Source organism: Anser brachyrhynchus (genome assembly GCF_964034855.1).
Source record: "Anser brachyrhynchus genome assembly, chromosome: 16".
NCBI lineage: Eukaryota > Metazoa > Chordata > Aves > Anseriformes > Anatidae > Anser > Anser brachyrhynchus.
Window position 1 is genome coordinate 12,419,616 of NC_137734.1, and position 25,956 is coordinate 12,445,571.

A 25,956-nucleotide genomic window follows, 5' to 3' on the forward strand; every position below is an offset into this window, starting at 1 on the left:
TTTCTGCTGTTTTATTATGCTGCATGGATGTTTTGGTTTAGTTACTAATGCATAAACAACTGGTACTCCACCTATCCTTACTGTAAACATTCTTCTTTAGAGATCTGGAGGCTTTTCTGCAGCTAGGCTGTGTTCTGGATGTCCTGGCCTGTTTGAGAAATTGGCATATGCTCTCCTACCCAGCTTTTGGCTGTCTCCTTATTCACTAGCATTGTGGTCAAATTCTCTAACCTTCATCAGAAATAACTACAGACCTGACCTGACACTATGCATATGCATACGGAAATGCGGCATGCTGGGGTTTGGTTTCTTGTTCATGCCTTGCAGCTTTGTAGGCACACTTTCCAGAGCAGCCAAGCTTGCAAACTTGTCTGGTAATACTTTCCAGGTACTACAGGGATTAAAAAAAAAAAAAAAAAGTCGTTAACTTTGTGCTTAATATGATGTCTTGTACTGGATCTCAAATTGCTGAGCTTCTTGCTCCAACTGGGTATTGACTGACATCATGAAGGATGATGCAGATAATCTGTTCAAATTGCCTAAGTGGTGCCACTTACTGTTTTCCACCCTAATTTACTAATGAAAATCTAACTGGAGAAGGTCATTCTATTAATGTTAATTGTCATACAAAGCTTCTTGAGATTGATGGTGATGACATTTATGTTTTGTGTAGGGCACTGGGTGGGTGAAATTGTAATGATCTTGATCTAAACATGGACTCGAAGGAAGGGACTTGCACAATATCTGAAGATACACAACTTCTTGAAAATACCAACTGAAAAGTTAAACAAGAAAATGCAAGTCATTATCCCAATTTTCATGTGTGGTGGTAGAACTCCTTTAAAATGCTCTATTTCCAGTATAATTACGCAAATCTTTCATGATAAAGATTTTCAAAAATATGTTAAACCAAGAAAGGAGCACAACCTTCTTGATTTTTCTTGGAGTGCCTGATGAATGACATCAACTGAAATTGAGGTTTTTTCCCTTTGTTGTTGTTGTTTTTCTTTTTGTCATTACATTTTCTTGGCAAGGAGGGAGGTTTATAGGGGATTAGTAGATGGCTGAAGTAGTCCTGTTTTACAGTGTTGGTACTGTGTTTATTAGGCCCATTACTACAGGTAGCAAAATTGAGTGCAGAAGTGATAGCAGAGAATATCACCTATACTGGAGATGTAATATTTACTTAGTTATTGAAATCGCAAGAAATCTGTGTAACCATAAACAGAACTTGTTGGCGACTTTCTGAGAATCAGAAGCCAACACCCTTTTTACTAACTGATCTCCATGCCGTCCTTTCACATATGCATCATATACTTGTGTGCTAGGGAGTCTGAGTATGTCCTGGGAGAGCTATCAGTTAAGGCATACCTTAAAATGATTTATTTATTTTTTTCTCCAACTTTGAGTTAGAATAGAACTTGGGAAGGATCAGGCTTCTCTCTTGCTTCAATTCAAGTGCTAGAAACTCATTTACGAAGTTGCAGCTGTCTGGTGTTTCTTGACTGCAGGCCTTGCATCAAAGCTCCTGTGTGACCGGAATGGCTCAGCATGAGCTCAGAAAGTCATTACACCATGACAAAACTGTTATCAAGATCATTCACGATTTTCAGATTTTTTGATGAGAGTGAAGGGAATTTGTTTACACAGACTTTAAAAGTTTTTTTTTGATTAAATGAAATCCATAAAAACTAATTATGAAAGGTTCTGCTTTAAATGAGCACAAAGAAGTTTTATTAAACTGGATAGTATCTTATCTAAATTTGTATAAACAGTATGTACCTGGGCATCCATTATCCCTCTGGTGATGCTCTTGGTTTTCTGCAGGGCAGCATTACAAGACTTCATTTATTATTTGATTTTTAGAAATGATACTGAAAATTGGACCCCATCTTGCCTCTGTTGAGGAAAAGCCAACTGCAAGAAAATATGGTAAACCTTGTTTTTCCGACTGAATGATGTATTTCTTTTGTTCTGTAATTTTTATTTTTATTTCGATAGACATTGATAGGTTGTGACTTGGGGCAGGAGAATACATGGCCTTGAGACATATGAAGCAGTAAACTGTCAGAGAGGAGTTGCACAGCAGGAAAGAGGAGAACAGAAAGCTGGACTGCGTAAGGTTAAAACTAGACACAGGGTTGAGGGGTAGTTGAAGGGAAGGAAAACATAAGATACTAGCTTTTTCCCCCAGAGATAACGGGATCAGAATAGCTGTTGGACTGCAGTTCCTAGTAGTGGTCTGTTCAGCACTGTCTTCTGTGTGTAGCTTTTTTTTCAGCCATCCTCATTAGTTAAAACAAGTTCCTTAAAATCCTTTTTTTTGTGGGCTTCATTCCAAAGAATGTGCTTTGGAAAGCTGTGCTTTGGGAACGTCGGGGCTTGTTTTCTTCTGTGTGCTTATTTAGCAGTCCTCTGCTTTCTTCTTCCTCCAGTTGCCACGGAAAGGGAGAACAGGGGAGTCTCTGTTCCTCTGGTGGGTGGGAAGGAGAAGGGAAGACCTTGCAGGTGGGGTCATTGTTATGGGGAAAGAAAACCTCATCTGGAAAGTGTTCATCTCGTAAGTGGAAGAACTTGCTTGCAAAGCAAGGCTGAAGAGTAGGGGCAAATTAGAGTTTATTTGAAAATATTTTAGAGCTGGTTAAAATACTACCTGAAAAAGGTATAGTGAACAATTGCTTCTCTGCCTTTGTGGATTATGGCAACAAGTGACTTGCTAGAGGGAGGATTTTGTGTCCTTGGAAGCAGTGAACTTTCCAGTCTGGCAGAAGAAAGTCCTCAGAAATGCTGTAATCCCCCCCAAAAAAGGTGTGACAATGATTCTTTATAGAACAAGCATATGAAAATAAAAGGGTTGTCCTGATGAAAACTTCATGTGGATCACATGCAGCTTGTCTTTTAAGCTGAGCAGCTGAGACTGGTTTGTTCAGCAAGGCAACATGATCCAGTTCCTGGAGAAAGGACCAGTTGTGAGAATCAATACTGTCTTTGTTCTCGGACTAGAGAAATAAGTTATGCTTGAAGGATGTGACTGAAATGCTTCTTTTTAAAATACAGTAAAGCAGCTGATATAAATGTAAATAATCTGTACTTTCAGAGTTTGATAAGATGTTCATAAGTAGTCAGAAAACCTTTCCCTCCAGTTATTAGGTATTTTGTTGCCATGAAATCTTGCAATGCTTACAAATAATAACCTGCTTTTACCATTTTTTGAGGTTTCATATTTAATGGCAATGTGTGTATTGCTCTTTTACGGATGTTAGAAAAAGTAGGTATTTGTATACTGTTAGGAAATGCACAAACTGGACAACAGGAAAGTTAGGTTGTTGTAAGGTCACCAACCTATGAATTGTTACAACAGTAGTTTCAAAAATTATTTATTTCTGATTTAATTTTAAGGTGATAGCTCGCCTGAAATGGGAATTGTTTCATCTTGATGTCGAAAAATAAGATTTATGGTGGCTTTAATTTTTTCCAAGCTTACAGGAACTGTGGAAAAACAGCAAAAAATCCAACACGAGTCAAAGCTCTGTACCAGTGGCATACCAAATGATTTGAAAGAGGGCCCTGTACAACTGATGTGTAGGTGTTGTTAGAATAACTCATTCACAGACTAATTCAGCTTAGAGTTGCTGTACGTTTTCCCTGAAATATGAATTTGTCATTAATATTAATTGGGAAGTTAATTCAACTCTTCGATCCGCTGTCTTCCATAGTTTTAAACATAGACAACAGGGAAAATAAATGCTTGTTTAGGAGGAATGCTTACTTTTGAAAAACGCTTTGAAAAAAAAAATCAGCAGTGAAAGAAATCCTCACTTGAGTTTCTTTCTTTTTATTAGTAAAATTCTAGAAAAAAAGAAAGAAAAGTATTCTTTTCTTGCCTATAATAAGACAAGCCTCTGTGGCACATGTTCAGTTTGTGTTCAGTTTTGCTCTCTTGCTAAATTCCCTGAAACAAAGGCTTGTGTAGCAAAATGAAATGAGTTGTTCTGCTCTTGATAGCGTCTATTCCCAAGAGCCAGGGAGCACTGCAGGTGAGCTGTTGAGAACGGCACAATCTTGTGTCTGAGTTTCGATATGTGGATCCTGCAAAGCCTGTGGGACTCCTACCTGTTTTAGTGACTTTGTCCGTTAGCTTTGGCGTTTTGTTGATGATTGAAACTCTGCTTTCATTCCACCTCAATAGCCTTTGGCATGTCAGCTAGAGAGATAAGAGTAGGCTTAGAAAAATATGATATTTCTTCTTTTTGATCCTTGATCCCTAATTTGTGCTTGGGAAACAGACTGACAGTGTTGTTGAAAGATAGGAGCTTCATCTGTATCACGTCCTACTAGCTTAAGTCGTTTTACATATGAGATGTTAATTCTCTCTGTGATACTGATTAAATAGTTAACATGTTTCTTCATTTTTACTTTATCCTTTTTCTTATTAATTTTTGGGGAGTAGAAATACAGCATTTACCTTTTAAATAACAGCTGAAAGAAAGGGTGCAGTATTTATTCTCTAGGGAACCTGCTTTGGCAGGGGGGTTGGACCCGATGATCTCTTGAGGTCCCTTTCAACCCCTACAATTCTGTGATTCTGTGATTTCCTGGTCATGCGTTTTGTGGCTGTGAGCGTGTCAGAGGGGTACAATTCTCGTCTCTCTTTGTCAGGTTTTAATTTCTGTTAGACCATAATGCATAACTTCAGACTTTCTGGGCCATCCAGACACTCCCAGTTTGTAATGTGGAGCTCTGTAAGAAATGTATTTCTGGTTTCTCTTCAAGCTGCAGAGCTGTAGCTGGTTGCTGGTGGTGACTCTTTGAGGAGCTGCCAATATAAATTTATAGATGCATTGGCTGTAGAAATGTGATCAAAGTGGAATGACAGCTTTCAAAGAACAGAGGGTAGATTATGTCTAACTATGAATTATAGTTACCAGTAAAGAATTACAACAACAACAACTAAAACCCAACCAGAACAAAAGCTACGTTGTCTGGGATATAACAACGGCAGCAACCAATACGGAACAGAAAGAATTTGGGAGCAGAAGAGGAGGTAATCAGATGGTGAAATAGGAAGCAGGCGCCTTGGTGTGCTGTGGGTGACTGACACGGTGCAGGGCTCCTGGAAAGCCAAACTGGAGCTGACAAGATACCTGGGTTGGCTTGAGAGCCCAGTCCATCCAAAGTTCAGGCATGAAATTCAGTGCATTGGAAAGCGGTAGTGTGCAGAGGGAAAGCTGGGATTTACTGCTGAACCAGGTCGGCGTGCCGTAAATCTGCTGGTTGTTTCTAGCAGTGACCGGTGCCAGACAATTCCCGAGTCTCGCAAAGCGTGTTTCCTGTTGCCTTGAACCAGGGCACATGTGGTGAGGAATTTTTTTATCCTGACCCCGGCAGGAGATCGGCTTTTGTCCTGAGGCATGTGGATTGATTACCCTTATCTTAGTCTGCATAAATACAGTCATGAATGTAGAGGCAGTCGTAATAGTGCTGTGCTCTGGAGTTTTTTCTGGAGGGATTTTGCTCATGATGGATTTAAATTCTAGGGATTTATTTCTTTTTATCTGCAAAGGCAGTTTGTTATCCAGAAATGTTTTTTATTTTTATTTATTAGTATGAAGTCTAGTTATTCATTTCCACATGATGCTGTTTCTGCTTGGTGGCGTTGGTGTTTAATTTAATGACTTTCTATAATGTGGTTTGAATACAGCATTATATCCTGAGTGGGCAGGCTGGCCAGTAAGATGACAACTCTCATAAAGGCATTAGGCTTTCATGCTAAGAATAGATCTTGCTCATGATGGGACCTCATGACTTTTTCCAAAAGAATTGAACCTGCCTAGTACCTGTTTTCATGCCAGTGGAATTAGGGCACTGCTCTTTTTCATACTCTGTGGCTCTCGAGTTCTGTCCAGGTTTCATCCCAAACAGACCGAGCATACCTACTCTGAAGAGGCAAAAGTGGTGGTGGTGGGGAGAGAGAGTTGTACGATTCCTATTTTTCAGTTCACTTAAATTGTGAAAGGAGAGACACAAAAAGAACAGATATTTGACGTGCTAATAGCTTCTTTCCTCTTCGCTTATGGAGCTTCATTTTAGCATCCTCAATTTGAGGGTCTCTGCAGCGTGGTCCTGAAAAGTGCGATTCCACAAAATTGTACCCGTGGTTTGTGTAGAACTGGCACTGGTATACCAAAGTCACCGTTTTACACCAGTTGTAAATCCAGCTCCCAATTTGCAAAAACGGGCCAGGCATTTTTTCTTGATTGTCACTCAGTCCTCTGCTAAAAGCAATTTATTTAAATTGCATGGTGTCTTTTAGTCTTCAGTTAAGTGCCATCTTTCATAAAATTTCATCCCTTATTACCATATTATTACTGCTTCTGGTAGCTTTTTGAGGGTGCGATGAGATGATCATTTCCAGATGTCGCTTTATAAGAGAGTGAAAAGCCCAGTTAGTGGGAGGAAACTAGAAAGGATAATGCTCTGTGTGTGTGCCTGCAGTGTGTGTGTAAAGCATTGAACTTCCACTGAGGAGCAACCAAAGGGAGGTGTCTGTTTTCCTTCTCTATGTAATATATACTATAACTCATCCCGGGACTGAAATGACAGATCCAGTCTTGCAAATCATTTATTAAGCTCTATGGATTTGCATAGTCATGAGCCTATCTTTGTCCTGGGACAAACCCTGCTCACTGCTTCCTGCTTGTGCTTCTCTTTTTGCTTTTCCAAAGACAGCTGAAACATAAATGCCTTTCAATTTTAAATGTGTTTTTAATGTACACAAGTCTGCATTAAAAAAGCACTCAAATAATAAGAGGCATTTAGAGTTTATACACTGGAAGTGCCCAATTTTAAACATTTTGAAGAATAAAAGGCACTTTAATTGGCTTTTTTGGAAGCTCTAGCATGTAGTACAAAAGCAAGGCAGGGGCTGAATTGAATGGAATACTACGTCTTTAACCTCGTGTAGCGCTTTTAACCCTGAGATATTTGTAAGACATTTGGAAACGGTTTTGTTCCTTGTATTTTTTAGTTCCACGTTGTCATAAATATTTGACACTTTTATTTTTTCCCAGTGGACACTGAAAAGTTAAGATGAACATGGCTTCTTGTTTAACACTTGTCAACTTACCTGTATCAGCCAGGTTGTTGTTACACAGCTTGGGAGAGGAGAGAGGGAAACGAATTAAACAGAAACACAACTCAACCCCACTGAGGTCTTAAATAATGTTGCAGAACCAGCAGATGGAGTATGAGAGTACAAAACCTTTTCTGTGCTGGTTTGTGCATTTGTCTGCATAAGTGCATTGCATTTTTGTTTGGTTTTCATGCTGGTTGAGCTTGAAAATGTGACATTGGTGGTTTTGTTTTTTTAACGACCTGTTTTGTTCATAGATGTTTCTGTGATGTGTTATGTTACGGCATGATGTACCCAAGAGTGAATCCAACCTCTTGTTCCTCCTTGCGGGTTGCAGGGATCCCTTTGTATCTCAGTTCACATTTCATAGGCAGACAAGTAGGGACCCTCATTCTCCACAGGCTTTGGGTTGTGGTCCACGTGATTGCCAAGACCATGGCACTGGTAAGGGATGTAAACTTAGTCGCCATCTTAAGGCTTTGTTATTCCACTGAGAACAAAGAGAGAAAAGGGTAATGCTTTCGAGTCCTTTAAACTTAATTTTGCTTTTTAGTTTTATAAGCTAAAAAAAACTTGTAAAAGCTTTCTTTCTTTTTTTTAAAAATTTTTTTAAAGCTGTGCTTTTAAAAATATGAAGCAGTAGAACATTTTACGACTCTGGAAATAGTATTCAAGTAGACCGTAGCTGTAACCATATCAAAGTATTCAAATATTGCTGGAAAGGCATACAGACCTGAGCATCAAAATCAGACTGACAGTTGTTATTACAATGTATTTCATTCAAGGTCCACAAATCCTCATTTTAGCTGCCAATAATCCTTCAAATTATTAAAGTAAAATCTTGGTGCAGAGACCATTGGAAAGGGGTTTATAGTAACACCACAACTCACAAGATAACAAAATCTGAAAACCTTGACATCACAGCCCTGCTGGCACTGCGAAAGATTTTCCAGCTTATACTGTAGAATGAGAAAAAAACGCAGTAGGGAAGTAGGGTTTGTAGATTCACCCAAACCTCCAGAAACTAATTTTTCAATAAAGGAAGGTTGATGAAAATATTTGGTGAGGTTGAAAGATTAGACTATTTATCAAGCAAGTCCATCACTTTTAAGATAAAGCCTTAGAGAGATCGATTTGTCCAACCTGGAATTCTTAAAATAATTCTATAATTTTAGCAATGCTTCTAATAGGTAGATAAATTGTTAGCATTAAATTATTTTTATCAGAGGAGGGAGTGAGGCAAAGGAGTGGGATATCAAATTCAAGAGAATGAATGCTGCGCCAAAGGCAGTCTTAAATACAAAGTGCTGTTCTGCAGGTAGACAAAGTTGTACATATTAATAACCGGTTCTTCCCAGTTGGTTTTGTTCTCAGATGGATTATTTGTTAAAGTACAGTAGGAGCAAATCTCTCCACCTGCTGTTTTATGGGTCACTTTGGTACAGTGTTTATTTTTACATCCATAACATGTTCCCTTGCCAAAAGATCCATGTGATTCTTCCTTCTGGGCAGAACCCCATTGTTGCTAAAATGAAACCTGAAAGCAAGTCTGTGATTTTTTTCTTTCATGCAAAACTAAAAGAGCGGTATGTCAGTTCAGATGCATACCCTTAATGCTCTAAGAGAGCCCAAATGTTTTTTGGTTGTCTGGTGCAAGTCACATTAAGGTACTGATGTAATGTCCACTTGTATCACCATTGCACGTTACATTCTATAACTTGCTTTGTGGCGATAGCAGGGTTTGGGGTAATGGATGTGTTCTGATTCTTGTGAGCATGGTTTCTCATCCCTCTGCACGTATTCTGGTCTGTCTGTCTTCTAAAGCATTCCAACAGTGCATGCACGCTAGTTTCAGTTGAAAGACTTTCCTATGCGAAAACTCAGCTGTTTGAATTTCCGTCTCCGTCCTCCTCTTCTGCAGAAATCAGAAAAAACCAAGTTGGAAGATAAACTCTGAAATACCTGACCTAAAACCCATGGAGTAAAAATCAGCCTTCTGTCTGCTGCTTGTGCTTCTGCTTGATCTATGGCTGTTTTCAATAGTAGTTGGTTTCAGCTAGTGTTGTGCATGCGAACTCCAGATAGGAACCTTCTGCCAGCCTTCTCCTGTCTATGAAAGGCGTAGGCAATTTGTAGCTTTCCCTTGATCCAGCTGGCGCAGCAGAGCAAATATTTACTAATTTTTACACAGAAGCAAATATCTTGGTGTAAAGGAGTTGGGATTGCATTCTGTGCAAACAGGTGCTTGCTATAATACCAGTAAACGATGCTGCAGCCGATCAGGAATTGCTGTTGCATCTTCCAAGCCTCTCAGGCTGCTGGCGGCACAGCTGGACCGAGGCTCATGGGTTAGTTAGTGTCAGTGCTCTTTGGGCTGTAGAGATGTACCTGAGTGCTGAAAGCGTTATCAGGATCAGCTCAATATTCCTGCCTTTTCTTTGTGACAGGGTGGTCCCTTGGCAGTAAGATGCTGAGGTGTTTTAAAAGCAAGCACTGATGATAGAGGGGAAGGCAGAGTGTTGCTTGTGATGTAGATGTGTTAAGCAAAGGTAACGTTTGCAAAAATGCAATGTAAGAACCTAAAAAAAAGGAGTGGAGGAATATTTTTCTCTACTGAAAAGTATTCTACAAAGTCTAGTCAAATCACATGCTATGTGCTGGAGGTGTATGTTTTTTGTCCTGAATTGCTTCAGTGCTGTTAAGTTTATTTTGCAGGAAAAGGATTTTTTTTTTTCTTCTGGTTAGAGCAATTTAACTTTTAATTTAACTTTCATCAAGCGTTTCTCCTAAAGACAATAATTAAAAATGAAGAATCTTCTGCTCATATATTAGTCCTTAAGCTGTGATATTCCAGTAGCTGTGAGATCCTTTGACCAACTCCTCATTTGCAGCCACAGCTGTGAATATTTGCCCTTTGTCTTGTCTATTCAGCTTGTTAGGGTAGAATGTCTGCCATGAAGAATCTGTGTGGTGCCTGGCACAGCAGATCCTTTCTTATTTTTATGAGAGAGCACAAACTCATTTTTCATGATAGGTGTCTAAAGGTTCACCATCCACAGCTGTAGTCTAGCATTTGCTCCTTTTAGGTTCTAGAATACAGCCGCAGGGTATCTTATTTTCACCTGCTTCTGGTGGGAGAAAGGATAATACTAAAGGTATATGACGCCACAGCCCACTATGGAGGAGGCACCAGAGGTTTCTGCAGTCGCGTCCAAGATCTAGAACCATGCATTGGTTTTTCAAGGTGAAGAAACAGCCCTCCTCTTCCCTGATCTGGAGAGCAGGGTCTAGCAGCTGTGGTGCAGGTGCCCTCCGTGTTACTGCTGCGTGGAAATAGGATCGTGGCCCAGCCATCCCAGGAGCTGGTGCTAATGCTGACCCCTAACCTCGGCAGCCTGGTGTTTGAAGTTGAAGTGTGTGATTTCTCAGAGCTCCCAGCTGGGGGAATTCAGGGTTTATAGCTTTTGTGTTGGGAATGGCCCATCATTCAAAAGGCATATGATAGGGTTTTATAAAAGGAATTTAATGTAATTGCTGCTATAAAGAGTATGAAGATTTAAACATCCATGTGCATTTTTATTTGCTCCTCAGTCTCTGCCTCATTTCTAAACGGGTTTTGCACGTGAGGCTGTTTCAGCAAATTCCACCTTCTCCTTTGTACCATGTTTTCTCCGTTTGTCTCTGAGTTCCAATATCTGGGTCTGAGTTTCCTCTTGCATGACTAAAATCCGTAACCTCCAGTCCCTGTAATCAGCTTGCCCACACTCAGGGATAAATTTCTCTCTTGCTGCGGAACCTGTCCTCAGCTCACCAGCCCAGTTGGCACGGCCGGTTCTATCCATTTGTCCAAGTTCAGCTGGATCGCTTGGACCTCTCCAGGTGTCAGCACCGTAACAGTTGCTCTTATATACCCAGACATGCCTACCTAGACACAGGTGCTTGTCTGCGGACCACATATTTCGCATTGCGGGTAAATAACTAAAACCAGTTTATCCTCTAGGGACTGGAATTTAAAGCATTAAACTGCTGCCTGAGTCAAACTTCATGAACATCATGTAGAAATCTCCCGTGTTCTCCACAGGAGGACAAAAACTGCCACGCTGTGCATGATAGTCGCACAGGAATCGTGAAGTGGCATTGCCTCAGATAATGTACTTGAATGTGTTGACAGACAGGAATGCTTTTGAACTCAAACAGCTTTAAGAGTTTATGAAAAAGATGCTACCTTAGGTTGTCCCCTGGGTTAAGGACCAGGGCACTGAAGGTGTATCACCTTCAGCATTTTCTTTAAATTGGTCTTGCTCAAAGGAGTCAGGCTGAAAAATAGCAAATTGTAGCCTGCAGCACTCCATCTGTTCCCTCTTGAGAGCACAAGGACAGTGTGAGATGCTCTGGGCACCCTTCGAACCGCTGCAGGTTGCCTTGTTGTGTATTCAGAGCACAGAAGTAACAATAACGTGATCAGATTCTGGGCAGCAAAGCTGAGCGATCGATGCCCAGATTGTGTTGACAGGTCTATCCTTAAAAACCCTTCCTGTTTTGCTTTTGTGATTTTTATGACAGTTCAGTGCTGTTGGTCCAAGAGCTGAAAAATTCTGAGTCAGAAGCCAGCTTCTGTTTCCCCACTCCCTGCATAGTGGAACCTCATGAAATTTGGTCTAGTTTTTGTTTTGAAACCTTCCTTTTGCTGATCCTTTCACGTGTATGTTACAGTCACAAACTGGTGATTTATTCTCCGTGCAAAAGCACAGGCATTGGCCTGATGCTTCCAGGCTACGTCCATCCTCTTTTGTGTTGCTCCATCTCAGGACTGAAAACCTTTCTCTAGGAGTAAAACCGACCCTGAGGATAAGCAGCAGAGAGCAAAATGGGAGTTCATTTTAGTCGGGCGCTGGGTACATGTCTAGTTCTGTGAAGAAAGAAGGAGGGCAGGTTGCTCCAACTGCTTTATTGGATCTGCTCCCTGTTTGCCCTCGTGTCCAGCCTCAGGATGTGCAGCCAGAGCTTTCTGGGAGCGCTGCTCTCCAGCCTCAAAGGCTGCTGAGGAGGCAGGATTCCCATGCCACTATGTTTGCTATGTCTGTGAACCGGAGGGGTGATGGCAGGAGGGCTGGTACCAGTTCCTGAGATCTACGTGGGGCACCAGGGACATCTTTGCTGCTGCTGCTGGGAAGGTGCAGCACTGGGGCCTCTACTGGTTGCAATTAGCTCAAGCAATTCCTTCGAGCTTTCTGGGTTTCTTGCAATGGTATCTGCCAAATCATAAATCTCGCAATAATTTTAGCTTTACTCGCACTAAAATATTATTCTAGACTATCTAGGGAGCTTTGTTCTGTGTAGTATGTTGTCTGCTTGAAGGGAAGCATGGCAGCCTCAGGAACTGTGCCAGTCTGTGATCTGCAAAGCTTTACATTTCCTACATTGCTGAGACAACATATGGGTGTCAAGATGTACCATACTAGAGAGACGTTTATAAGAGGAGGTTTGACATGAAGTTTCAGAACAGCACAGCTTCTTGGCAGCCTTTGCATTGCATTGTACCAGTTTTTTACTTTTTTTTTTTCAGAGCTATTATGGTATTAATATGCAGTGTTCAATTTAGAGGAGAGGAACAGTGGACGTCTATAATGCTGTTGAGTTCGCTGTGGATACAGCAATGCTGGCTTGAGTGCTGTTCAACTTTCACATTATCATCTCTCACTTCTGTTTCTTTTCTCTAAATTTTATTATCTCTTTCTTCTAGTGAAAAAGAAGTATTTGAATTTCAGAGCTGAGCTGATGCTTCATCCTCGTGGGAATAAGAGCTCAGCTTCTCTTCCCTCAAAGCACAGTCTCAGATCTCTGTTTTCTTTAAGTGCTGTGCCAGCTTTCAGCTCTTGAGTGCCTGCTTGCTTTGACTGGTGTGTTAGGTGGGTAGTGAGTCCTGCTGCCTTCAAATTCTAGGTATTGTCCTAGGAGGATGAGGCGACATGGAATACGGTTTTTCATTCTGCAGATTGTGTCATCTGTAAGACCTCTGGCTTGTAATTAAGCGCCTTAGGAACTTGCATGCCAATGGTGTACAAGGCATTTTCAAATAATTCAACCGTAACCATGTTCCTTAGATACAATTTCATAACTTGGGGTCAAATTGCCTGAGAACCTTAACTTTAAAAATTGTTTGTGTGGGAAGAGGGGAAAAAAACCTCTGAGTAAAATGTATGGCAATTAAGTATCTAAGCAATGTCACTTGCTTAGTAGCAGCTTTGTGGAAGATCTCATTATTTGATACCATATAGTGTATTCTTATAATAATGCAAGTTGGAGACATTTTGCTTCTACAGTATATTGTATAGAAACCCTGGTGCATATTCTCTGTGTGCACGCATACATATATAAGTGCTCAGCAGAAGCTGCGATTCATTTCAGTGGCATTTCTCCCCCTACTGATAATCACTCATCCATTACACTGCTGTACTCACTGACATGCTAAGACCATTATCTAAACTCAGTCTCAAGATTTTTATTGTTTTCATTGTAGCTGAGGTTGCAGTAACATGCAGAAGGGGATGACTCTACTAATTATCTAATTCTCAACATTGGTGTTCAAGTATGATGTGTTAGTAAAGTAATTAAAATGAAGAAGGAGCAATGAAACGTTTCTGTTGTAGAAATGCTAAGCTTAATGTGTAATGAGGAAAATACAGAAACTTTGTTAAACTTTCTGTGAGACTCAGTACTGAACAGCTATTTTCTGTATAACATCTGCAAGTATCTATCAATAGCGTGCAAATGTTTATTGTATGTTACAATACTTCATTTTAATTAGACTCCATAGGAGATAGTTAAGGGGTTGATGGGGAAGGATATTGTAGCAGTAAATATTATGGCAGATTTGGAAATGGAAACGGTAAGAACATGTTGGCCTCAGTGTTCAGCATAACTAACACTCTGCACTCTGGGACACACTTGTCACTGCTGTTGGCTGTAGAAACTCAGTGATGTATCGCATTTCGGCTTGGTAAATCTTCTGCAGGGGACCAGTTTGTCATTGAAACGCCCTGTTGAGACAGCTGTGGCAAGCCTTGCCTCTATTAATCAGCGACTGCTAGGTCATGCTGGCAGACAAGAGACCGCGATGTGGGCCCATGGCTGGAGAACAGAGGACCTCTGGCTGGACACCAGGTACAACACCAGCAGTGCAGCCAGCCCCAGGCTTGCTGCGACCAAGCAGGTTTCCTTCCAGGGCAGCTCAGCCGAGGGGAGCAGCTCAGCAGCGGGAGGGGACAGAGGAGGGTCCCTGTCAAGGGGAAGGAAGATAAAGGCATGCGCTACAGCAGCTGTCCCAGTCCTTTAGCCCCAGGGTCTGTTACTGGTGTTTTCAGTGCCATTTTGCCTTGATTGATTTCTTTCTGGCATGCAGCCCATTCATTGAGTCTGTCACACTCTGCATTGTGCTTTACTGAAATCGGAGACCTTTTTCTTTCTTCTTGGATGCGACTCATTGCAGGGTCAGCAGGCTGTGGCCTTTATTCACTCTTAAAACTAAACAGACTCTAAAGCCTACATAGAAAACTCAGCAGCTTCCTTCCTGTCCCTGCACGTGGTACAGAAAATAATTTTATTGAAAAAAATAATGTTTTAGGTTCTAAAAAAATAAAATAAAATAATCTGTGGTAAATGTGGTTTTAAATCTGACTCCTGGCCCAAGCAATAACAATTGCATTTAAAATGCAGTGCAGGTTCTCTTCTGGATTCTTCGTTACTGGTGCTGCCATCCCAAGATGAGACAAAATGAGGTTTCGTCTTGTATAGTAGGTGGCAGTTTGAAGCATTAACTGCTGTGGAAGAAGATTTGAAAGGCAATTTCCCTTCTCAATTTTCTCTTAAGTCATTAAAATTCATCTTTGGTTCTTGAAACATCCAAATTTCTGTTCTGCTTAGGTATCTGGATTGGAGATCTTACAATTGTTCACTGCACCGAATATCCGTTAAATTTATAGCAAACTGTTTGACACCATTTTTCAAATTGTCCCTGATTCTACAGATTTATCTTCAGAAGTTTAATTTTTTTTCTGCCAAATCAACGCTAATCTTGCTATGAACGGAGTTTAGAACTACTTACACCTGAAGCAACTACTTTGCTTTTTTTTTCCCTTTATTAGAGTTTTGCATTGTTAGGACACTTTATTGTAACTTATTGTACTTCACATTGGTCGTATTTTGACTCCTTAGTCCTTCAGTTTAATACATTTTTCTGTGGTGCTAATGACTATCATCAGTAAAATGAATGGAGAGAGGAAATGGAGTGCGCTGTTTACTCATCCCTGCCTCAGAGCACCTATTTGGGAAGTGAAGAGACTTCAAGTTTGTCTTAGAAGTGCAGAGGAGTATAAAAATAACTTAATAACTGTGCCACCTTATTTGAATTTAAAATAGCTCTTTTTTTAATTCATAAATGCTCATGGCAGGAGTTGTCAGGCTTTAGGTGTCAGAAGGGTGATGAATTTGTGTGGGAGTGTGGAGGCTAGAAGAATACATAGGACTTTCTGTGTATCTTTTCTTTGGGAAGCTAGTGGAAAGGGAATAGCCTTTTGTCATACGCGTGTTGCATTTTATTTTGTTTTAAGACTGATGAGAAAAGAGAGCAATCTGGCTGTCAAGAGCAGCCTGTCTCCTCTTGCCTGTCTTTTCTTGTTCCTCCGGTGTTCAGCTTCCGCTCCTCCTTATAGTGTGCAGAAGAGGCAAAGCTCTAACTAATCCAAGCAAAAGCATCTGGCAGGATGCTTTGCTTTTGGCCTGTGATGCTAAACAGCCCCTGCTCGTACTACTGACTTTTAACTAATGCGCTGATGTACTTTGATCTTTTCTTAAGTTGGCTCCAAGACAAACTAGTTTTTACTAGTTTTGTTTAACTCCACAACTGATTCAAGTGTGGACGTTCTGGGACACACTAATTCACCTGGGATTTGGGAGCGGGATGTGGTTTCTGTGTCTAGACAAAAACCCTTAAAAATGATCATTTCAAAAATGTAAGGTTAATGACAACACTCTTTTCATGATGCTACAATAATACATTGCTAGGAGGTGAAAGATGGGTATACACAGCAAGTACTTGTACCCTAGATGTGATGCTTCTTGGTCATGGAACAGATTATTGGCAATCCTTCCCTGTTTGTCAAGTACAGTAGAAAAGAGGGTATCAGGAGGTTCATTTTGTTCTCTGAAGTTACTTTCTGTTTAAAGGCAGGCACTAAAAAAGAAGGTTAAATAAATGGTGAGAACCTCTTTTTTCCTTTATTCTTTTCTTCAATTGTGCCTGTAATTGTGTGCTGCTCATTAAGTAGCCAAAGGCCTTTTGAAAACTCTTTTCATTTGAGAACGACGCCAGACAGAACTGCTTGTGAAATAATTATAGAAAATGAGTGTTGATGCATGTTTTGACTCTGCTGCAGAAGTAATTCTGTCTTCTCTAGTTGAAGTAATTACATTTGTTTCTAAATAGAGGAAAAGAAACGGTAATTGTCAAAAAACGCATAGATCCAACTTCTACTTTATGTAGTGGCAGATAGATGGGAAGCAAAAAACTAATTATTATATTAGTGTCGTCATTATTGTGTATTATTCATTGAGTTGAAGTACTGTTATTAAACACATTGAGTCGTGAAAGACTTGTAGGATTTACAGAACAGTTTGCCTGATGGTTACTTTCTTTAGCTCTATGGAGTATAGACGTTTTTGCAGTATGCTTGGATAATCCTAAACTTGGTGTAGAACTCCGCAGGAACTCATTAGCCATTCATTACATTTCCAGCCTTTTTAAGGGAAAAAAACGTCTTCTGCCGTTTAAATCAGAACCCTCACAGAGGGAAGGAAGTAGACTGTTGTGTACATTTCTGTGCCTGCGATGTCTCTGCTCGATTCAGATGGCCGGGGGTGAAGACGTGCTGGCAGCTGTGGTGACTCACTGACTGTTTTTGGGGTGGGCTGGAACCACCGTGGTCTGTGTGGGTCTGCAGCGGTCCGCAGGCAGCGATGCTGCTGTGGTCCCTTGGACGACATGGGCCTGGCAGCCCTGCTCGTCAATTCCCCTTTCACCGACCGTCTTCTCAAAAGGATGAAAAGTATGGTTGGTTCCCCAAGCCTCATCTCCCCGAGGTTTTGGTGCAATATCAAACTGAGAGCTTCCTGCCTTCAGCGAGGCAGGGCTTACATGCCCCTTTGGGAGGGGAGTTAGGGAACGCTGAGCAGGAGAGCCCAGGCTGCAACGAGCTGCTCAGACTCGCTGATGGTTGCTGTTGGTTCTGTCACGAGTGTGGGCCTTGCACATGTATGCTTAGTCTGCAAGATAGACTAAACCTCCTGGTGTTTCTGGAAATACAGATGAACCTTCAGTGGCCTTGCCAGCAGTCCTGGCGAAAGAAACTCCTGCCAGAGAATACTGCTCCTTCTATATGAAAACATTAAAAGTGTGTCTATCAAAATACAGCAGCCAAAGAAAACAGGTTATTGTGCATGTCATAGGTAGCACATCACAGCACTGTGGGAGTTCCCCCATGTCCTTGCAATAACCAGCTGGAACAGGCAATTACCTGTAAGTAAATGATGGCTGCGTGGCAGGAGTAATTTTCCCCATAGTGGCTCTTCTAAATGTCATTGTGCTCCTGCCAGCCCCGGTGCTCAGCCAGGCCTTGATGTGTTCAGGGTTGCTCACGTTTAATGTGCTGGACACTCAGTTCCTCTTCGTGCCACGCTGTGGTACTTAGTCTTCTTGATTTTACCTTCAGTCCTCCACCGTCTGGGGATGTCGGGCAGAAAGCTGTTCTGGCTGGACTGACATGATTCTCTCCAGCTAATTCCTCCAATAATTCTTCCATTCCTACATGTCAGATGCCTTTTTTTTTTCCCCCTGAAAAATCAACTGTCACACCACAGCTGAAGCGCTGACCTTAACTGGAAATACAACTTTCACTGGAAATTGGGATTAAGCTTTTTTTGAGATAAACTTGGGCTGCATTTTGGCCTAGTGTACTAGAGTCTTATTGGTACATATCTGAAAGCGTAATTAGACATCTGGAATGCAGATTGTATGCTAATGTGAGTTGTTTAATGATAGAATTTTAATTGTTGAGTGTATAGTTAAATTTAGAAGTTAGTGAAAGGAAATATAGTGGAATGTTGCTTTACATTCTTGATGAGACACCTGATACTCTGTTCTGTATTAGTTAATTTATTTGCTTCCTGAAGATGCTTCTTAACTTCTGTCTTTCTAATGTGTTTACTCATCTGGCAAGATTCATTTGCATTTCCAGGGTTTGATAGCCCATATTTAACAGGCGTACAGCAATACAGTGTCATGGAATTCAATGGCCATATATCAGTAATGGATTTGACCTAGCATTTTTTGTGTTTCTGAGATCTGTCACGATTGGGAAAATTCTGCATCACCCAATTGGTCACAGATTGTGGAAAGCTTGTCCATGTAAAATCACTTAAATGGTTCCAGCATTAAAGTTGTGAGCCTGCTTTGTTTCAGCATTTTTCCAAAGAGAAAGGTATTCACAGCCAACTGCTCTTTGCATGGGGAAATGAGCAGCAAAGTAGGCACCAAACCTCTCTATTCCAGACTGCTAGCAGGACACATGACATTTTAAACAAACAAACATAAACCAACTCTGTTAATTTCAGTGGACTTTGTCATCCTCCAAGGATGAATTCTATCTGCAAGGCAGCTCTTTCCATTTTTAAGGGATAGCTGTCAAAAGGGATGCAAGAACCCTCCTGACTTTTTGGAGATCAGAAGGTCAGAGTCGTAAGAGCTTTGTTTTGGTGTAAAATTTTGATGAGTTAACCAAACCTCTGTGCAGCCTTGCATACGAATCGTCCCTTAGTGAGTCATGAAATAATACTCAATTTCCATTTTTACTTTTTTTCTTGCTTGTGCTGGAAAGCTTTGGATGACACACAATGCTGTCAAGACTGTCAAAACTTCATATAGTAAATTTCTGCTACAAAAAGAAAAAAAACCACAACACTGGTGTGAATGGGAAGGAGAACCTGGCAAGCTCTCTGACATCAAGGAATAAGAAGGGCGTTGAGAGATTTCCTCCTGTCCAAGATCATCAGCAACATATGTTCAATCTGTTTTTTCTTGTTTCTTGGGGAGTTTAAAAAGAAAAAAAAAAGACATTTCCCCAAAATGTTCTTTGCTTGTGAAGGAAAGGAGTATACACTTAATATTTGTGCTAACGTAGTTTGAATGGGGAGTGTTGTCTTTCTGTGTAATGGGTCACGGTGATAACATTGAGCTGTGGACCGGCAGGGCTCCAGGTGTGAAGTCTCTTTGTGGAGCCTCACGGAAGCCTGTGGATTACTGGACCTTTTTGGAAGTGCTCTTCTCAGTCTGAGCTTTAATCATTCCAACATCTACTGGAAGGGCAGCCTGCAGGACTTTAGCACTCCAAGAAGTTTTTGGAGTGCAGCAAGAACAATTTTGATACAGGTTCTGGATGAGCTGAAAAGAGGATGTTCTCTGTTGAACCTGCTATTCATGAACAGCTGGGGACTCTGAAAATTAGTGACAGTCTTGGCTGCTGTGACCATTAGATGGTGTTATTCAAGGTCATGAGGGAAGTGAGGCAGGTGAGTGGCAGAATAATGTCCTTTGGCTGTAAGAGTATGGACCCTGGTTGATCAGGAGACTGGCAAATGGGATATGATGGGCAGCTGCACTGATGTAGGGCAAAGAGGGCCAGAGGAATTGGTGAATCTTCAGGGACAGCTTCCTCAAAGTGTAGGAGCTGTCCGTTCTCATGTTCCCTAATCTTAATGCACTCCTGCCCTAGCTGAACTACAAAATTTAGGAGGTGAAAGTAGGGATGTGCTGTGTAGGAGGAGTACAGACCTATCTCAGTGCAGCAGTGATGTGTAACTGCGTGCTGGGCTGCAGCCAGCTGGTGAAGAGAAGTCATCGATCCCCTCTGGGCAGCACGTGTGCAACTCACTTTTGGAGCACTGTACCCAGTTCAGAGCGACCCAGTGAAAGGCAAGCTAAAGGTAATATGTTGGAGGGCCACCAGAAAGGTTAGAAGGTTGCATCGTATGACAATCTAAGATGGGTTCGTTCCACCCGAAAATGTGGGGCTGGTGGGGAATGGCATCCGACTGCTGTTGTAACTGTCTAACGAGCTGTAATAAAGAGAACAGAGCCAGAATGAGCGGGGGAGGCTCAGAAGAAATAGATTTGTTTGAATTTCAAAGTTGAGTATAACTTTGAAGTTAATTGTGCTTCGGATGGGGAGTTGGACCAGATGACTTGCAGAGGTCTCCTCCAACCTGAGTGATTCCATGGCTGATTTTGTTCCATCTTTATCATTACCTTAGTGGGGTATATCGCAGGTTCTCTTGTCTCTTCCTTTAACAGGAACCTTTAATTTACCATTCCTCTTACTCAACAGATTCATACTTGTTGTGGTTTAACCCGGCCGGCAGCTAAGCACCACACAGCCGTTCGCTCCCACTCCCCTCCGTCTCTGGGATGGGGGAGAGAAATAGGAAAATGAAGCCTGTGGGTTGAGATAGAGACAGTTTATTAAGACAGGGAAAAAAAATAAATAATGGTAATAGTACTACTACTAATAATGTGTACGAAACAAGTGATGCACAGTGCAATTGCTCACCACCCGCAGACCGATGTCCAGCCCATCCCCGAGCAGGACAATACTTCTGATCAGGAGTCTGAGTTCTCTCATCCTTCATTTTTAATCTTGTGATATCAGCTATTGGTATGTGGTGGGGGTGAGAGGATGAGTGAGGAAGCTGTAGACTAAATCAAGGACCTGAGGTCTTTAGTCAAGGGTTGAGGAGAACTGGGGAAGAAAACCAGGCTTTGAGGTCACCCTGCTGGAGAATTGCTGTTCTATTCCAGCCAAGCAAAGGCAGCTGTTCTCCCATAGCTGTTAGGAACAAGGGCCTTGCTGCGTGAAGAGCTGCTGCAGAGCTCTTCATGCAAATACCTCCTTTACGCTGCTCTTAGTGGAACTTCACTGTGTGTTTTTAACTCTGAAGCAACAGCATTTTGTGTTAACTGTATTATGCAAACTTTATAAATTGCCTGAGCTACCAGATGGATCGCAGACTACTGAAGAGCAGCTATATGAGGAGTGCTGTGATTTTACTCAATGGGGAATTGCAGACACTGGACTTTGAAAGACTCCATTTAAGGGAAAAAGAGATCTTCAAAGCTGGCATTTTTCAAGTAAATAACTCTTTAGCTTTGATATGCCTGCTTCATGCTGCCTTGTCAAGCTAGAGGAAGATGTACCTTAAATCGAAGTGGACAACTGAGAATGAAAGCTAATAAAAGATTACAATAAAAGAAAGGAATCCCTGACATACGAAAATAAATGTAGGAGGTTTTTATATCCATTGTGGCAAGCGTTCATAGGAGCGGATAGCTAACGTACAGCCTGGACTGAGATGCTTCTGGGTGATGTGAAAAATAATCGGGGTGGGGGAAATCCCTAACCGCAGGAAAATCTGCAAGGGGACAGAAAACCTCGTGTTACCATTAGGAAAGAAAAATCTCTATTAGGCTGATCGTAGTTTTGCTGAGCAGTCAGGTACACTGTATGTGTGAGCATGTGGATGAGGACTCAATAGCCTCATATTTTATAACAGAAATCAACATGATTAATATTTAGCAAAGCAGTAGATCATTGACCTTGAGCAGTCCTGTAGAGGCCATAGTTACAGACCGGTCACGGAGGAGGCAATAGCACTTTATTGTAATGGGGGCATTTATCACTTTTAAGGGAGTTTGCCTGAGCTCCTGAACTTGGGCGTTTCAAGCGAATAGTCACCGCTGAAAATAGATTAAACCCGTTTGGAGTTTAGTTCTTTCTCCAAGTACTTAACGTTAATGCTGGGTTGGGATAGATGAGTTGTTCTAGCTTGGGCACGCTTCCACCTCTAACCCGGCAGCACAGCCGGGTGCACACACATTGCTGTAAGCCCGAGGCAGGTTTTGTCGTGTTTTCGTGCAGTGGCATGGCTCAGCCATAACCCTCAGAGCTGCTCCTTCCTGCTACAGCTCCAGAATGGAGAGAGCAAAGGGGATTGCCAAGATGCGTCTGTCCAGGTACCTGGGGCAAAGGAATCCGCCTGGGTAAGATTGTAATGTATGTTACAGAGGTGGTGGGACACAAGTCTGTCTAGACAGGCTTTTGAAATCTCGCGGTGCACGGAGGACATCTCAGTCTGTTTTGCCTGTCCTGGGACCACTGCCAAGTGCTGTTCCTAATGCAGTGAAGAGAAGAAGGGGCAGAAAGTGTCCTTGCCATCCATGTTCCTTTGCTTGTGAGTTGGGTACGGTTTGTGGGAAGGAGCTGGCTCAGGTGTAGGCCTGAGGTGGCGAGAGACCCGGGAGGGCCTGGAACCGACTGTGAAAATACAGAGTAATTGCCTTGCTTCATCTTCCCATCTGTAAAATAAGGATTAGCAATGGTTCTGCTTCGCATGGTGGGGGGTTTGTTACTGTTTTAGCTACTGCAATTGTAGCAGGAACCCCACAATAGCTGTAGTTCTTGGTATCCTCTCTTCTTTGGTATGGTAAATATCAACTGCGTGTTACTGCAGTGGTGCCGGTGTGTTCACTTCCACCTTGTTCTTCAACTGGGCGCTGTTCTGGTGTTTGTTCCCTTCCTAATTTGTGTAATAGTGGTGCACAAAGGATGCTGAGGCAGGCTTACATGCAGAAAGATTTAGTGCCATCTGTGCCTTCAGTGTCACTCTGCAGTGAAGCTCTGTGATACTTTGTCCTATAACGGTGCGATTTTCATTGGGACCTCATCAAAATCCCTGTTGGTTGCAACAGCTCGAGCTCCGGTTTGTGCCAGCTGGTGCACAGTTTGGGCACGGGGAGGTGTTGCCTGCTGGGTGTAGCTAACAGAAGGCCCTCAGCATTGACAGGTCCAAGCACTCGAGGCACTGTGCACTCATACGTGTGTCCCACGTGGGTTTCCCTCGCTGGCGCAGGGGGGAGATAGGCCTCATCTCATTATGGATTTTCCATACCGCATGCTTTCCTTACTGGGCATTCCATAGGAGAAGTTGGTAGTATGAAAAATCCTTTCTTCCAGATAAACACCTTCGTGGCTTCACACGGGAAGCTAGATGCCGCGATTCGGAAGCAGAGGATGACACAGTATGGCAAAGAGCAGGGTTCGGCTGACCCTCAGCCACTGCTGGTAATTTTGTCTTTTGTAGGTAAGGGCCCTGCAATAAAGCATCTCTGAAAAAGCAATAACGTAATAGCGTTGGTAGATTCCTCTTCCACTAATATCCTGCTGTTTATACACATCCTAGAAAACCATTCTCACAGTGTGGAAAATTGTCAAAGGCTTTCAGAGTATTTTGTGCTGAACCGCAGCAGAGCTGTGCTGCACAGCCCTCTGAATGTCATAACGGCTCATTTTGTTTTTATAGTCAATGTCAATTAAATTAATAATGGTTTACCACTTACAATAAATAATGCCCTATTTCCTCTGTGCAACTGTGCAGATCCTGCAGAACATCTCATTTTTGACAGGCTGTAGGCCCAACAGAGCAGTTTCTCCAGAGACACGTGGCTGGGCTGGTGGAAACGGCAAGTGCATGGGTTAGGCATGGCATACCTGAGTGTCTCCTGCAGCAGCTGGCATTTGTTTCCTTTTCTTCTGTGGTATCTCCTGCTGCATTAAAACAAAACCTACAGTCAAGGGACCAAACTCCATTTGGCAGAGACTCGGTTCTCCTGGAAAGAAATAAAAGTTTGGAGCTCAGCGAGTGAGTGAGTGAATATCGGCTGGGGGCTGGAATTCACTGGCTGCTAAAGGAGCAGGTGAGGAGTGGTACAAGAGAGGAAAGCTCCACTGGGGAGAAGTAACATGCAATGTGCTGTATGTAAAATATGTTATTTCGTAGCAAACATTACTATTCCTGTGTGTGAGAGTCCTTTAATAGATTTATACGAGCAGTGTTTGGCAGGCACTGAGTTCTATCCAAGCCTATGGAGATCTCCTCGAGTCTGGTGTACGTGATCGGATCCCATTGAGGCTGCAAATCATCAAAGAAGGCACTTAGCAAATTCTGGGGTATTGCATAAATAATCTCAAGACAGAATACGTTATAGGTGATACTCATTAGGATGCTGCAAAGCAGGGGATTGAAACTACCCAATATAAAATGTCTTGGGAAATAAACGCTGGCTGTGTTGTGCCTGATCAATCACACATGGCTTGTTAAAGCAGTTGGAAGAAAACACTACTGGTGTTCTGCTGGAGGAATGGCTTGTCTGAGGTATGGAGATAGCAGCAACACCAGGCAAAGGTGCTTTTGTCAAGAGATACTCGCAGGCTCCTGTGTCATCCTCTGAGAGCAGCGATCCACGTGTAGCTGTCTGCTGGAGCCCTCCCTGGGAATCGCGCGGGGAACCTGTCCCTGAGAGCACCCAGCGCTCCCCGACACCGTAACCCTGATTTGCAATGCATAAAGGTGTTTTAAGAGGGGTAAATTCTGACAGTTGAGGTGTGTGGCATGACCCAGTATCTTTAAAGTATGTTGTTCTCAACCTGTAATGATCTTAAAACAAAGGGTGTGCAGTCCTAACAGCATACTGTGTACAGTGGTGTACTAAGAAATGTGTAGGTTGCAAAGTGTTTGTAAATGTTTTCTTTAATTTTAGAAATAACATTTAGTGGAGAAGAGAAAAATAAAGAAATGTAGGTTGAAGCAGCCATAACAGTCATATTTTTTTTTTACAGGGAACTGACAAGTTTAAATGTCAAGGCCATAATAGTAATTAATTCAAAATGCTTAATTATCATTTTGTATCCAGATCTCCTCTCCATGCCACAATGCCAGAAGTAAATTAAATTGCCTACCGCTGAAATGTGGCCACTAAGAGAAGCCATTACAGGCATTTTTCTTTACGAACATTATATAATTACCAATAATTTAAGTTAAAATGCGGTGGAAACATCTCTTAAGTCTCTGCTTTAGAACACAAAAAGGCAGCATGTCTCATAACTGTTTTTTATCAGCCGGAATGGCTAGAGACTTACCTCGAAATGCTGGATGTTGCACTAGGGATGAATTTTTGTGGTTAGATACGTTTACAAAGGCATACAAATGCTTCACTGCCCTGGGCTTTATGGTGTGTGTTTTGAGTAAGAGAGTTTGTCAGCAAACAATGCAGCATATTCCAAGAGAGCAGGGAAAGCAATTATCTTCGCTGGCACCCTCAGTTCGAAAAGCAAGCAATATTGTGGGGCAGGGAGCTAATTGCTCCATCTGTTGCTTTGGGTCTCTCGGAGGGAAGACGAGCTCTGTCTGCCGCGCTGTCTGCCGCACGGCGCGCGGAGGGTCGGCTGTCCAGACAGGCTGGGACTCGGAAGCAGGCAGAAGCAGGCTCTCGATGGAAGTTTAAAGTGCAATTTCACTGTTATTGCATTGGCTTTATTATAACCTTAATGATTTTCAGTGCATTGTTGTGGTAGCCAGGATTTTTTTTTTTTCTGTTTTATCTGTCAGACTGGAATCAATGAGGTTTCTTGGTTGTTTTCAATCAGAACTTGTGCTGGGGACATTTCCCTGCCTCTTGGAACATTGTGAGCTTGAACAAAAGTTTTCCGTACATGCAAACTGCTGTACATGTTGGTGTCTGCACAAATGTTGGCAGCCCAATATCACAACTACATTTACAGAAAGGTGCCAAGTACCCCAGTTTGTAATTATGGTCTATTTTACTTCATGGTAGAAAAGAAAACGTGCATCGCCTTTTCCATCTTAAAACTCGTCCTGCAGTG

General features: G+C 42.0%; 1 protein-coding gene and 1 long non-coding RNA gene across 13 annotated transcripts in view; both read left to right on the forward strand.

Annotated features, from left to right (window-relative positions):
- Window positions 1-25,956, forward strand: part of PTPRT (protein tyrosine phosphatase receptor type T) — a 582,374-nt gene that overhangs the window by 347,028 nt on the left and 209,390 nt on the right. The window lies entirely within an intron of this gene.
- The window catches only part of LOC308178655, a 64,837-nt gene continuing 38,881 nt past the window's right edge, over window positions 1-25,956 (forward strand). For both annotated transcript variants that reach the window (XR_013939877.1, XR_013939878.1), the window contains exon 1: window positions 1-25,956. This exon is cut by the window's right edge and continues 24,403 nt beyond it. This is a non-coding gene — a long non-coding RNA (uncharacterized lncRNA).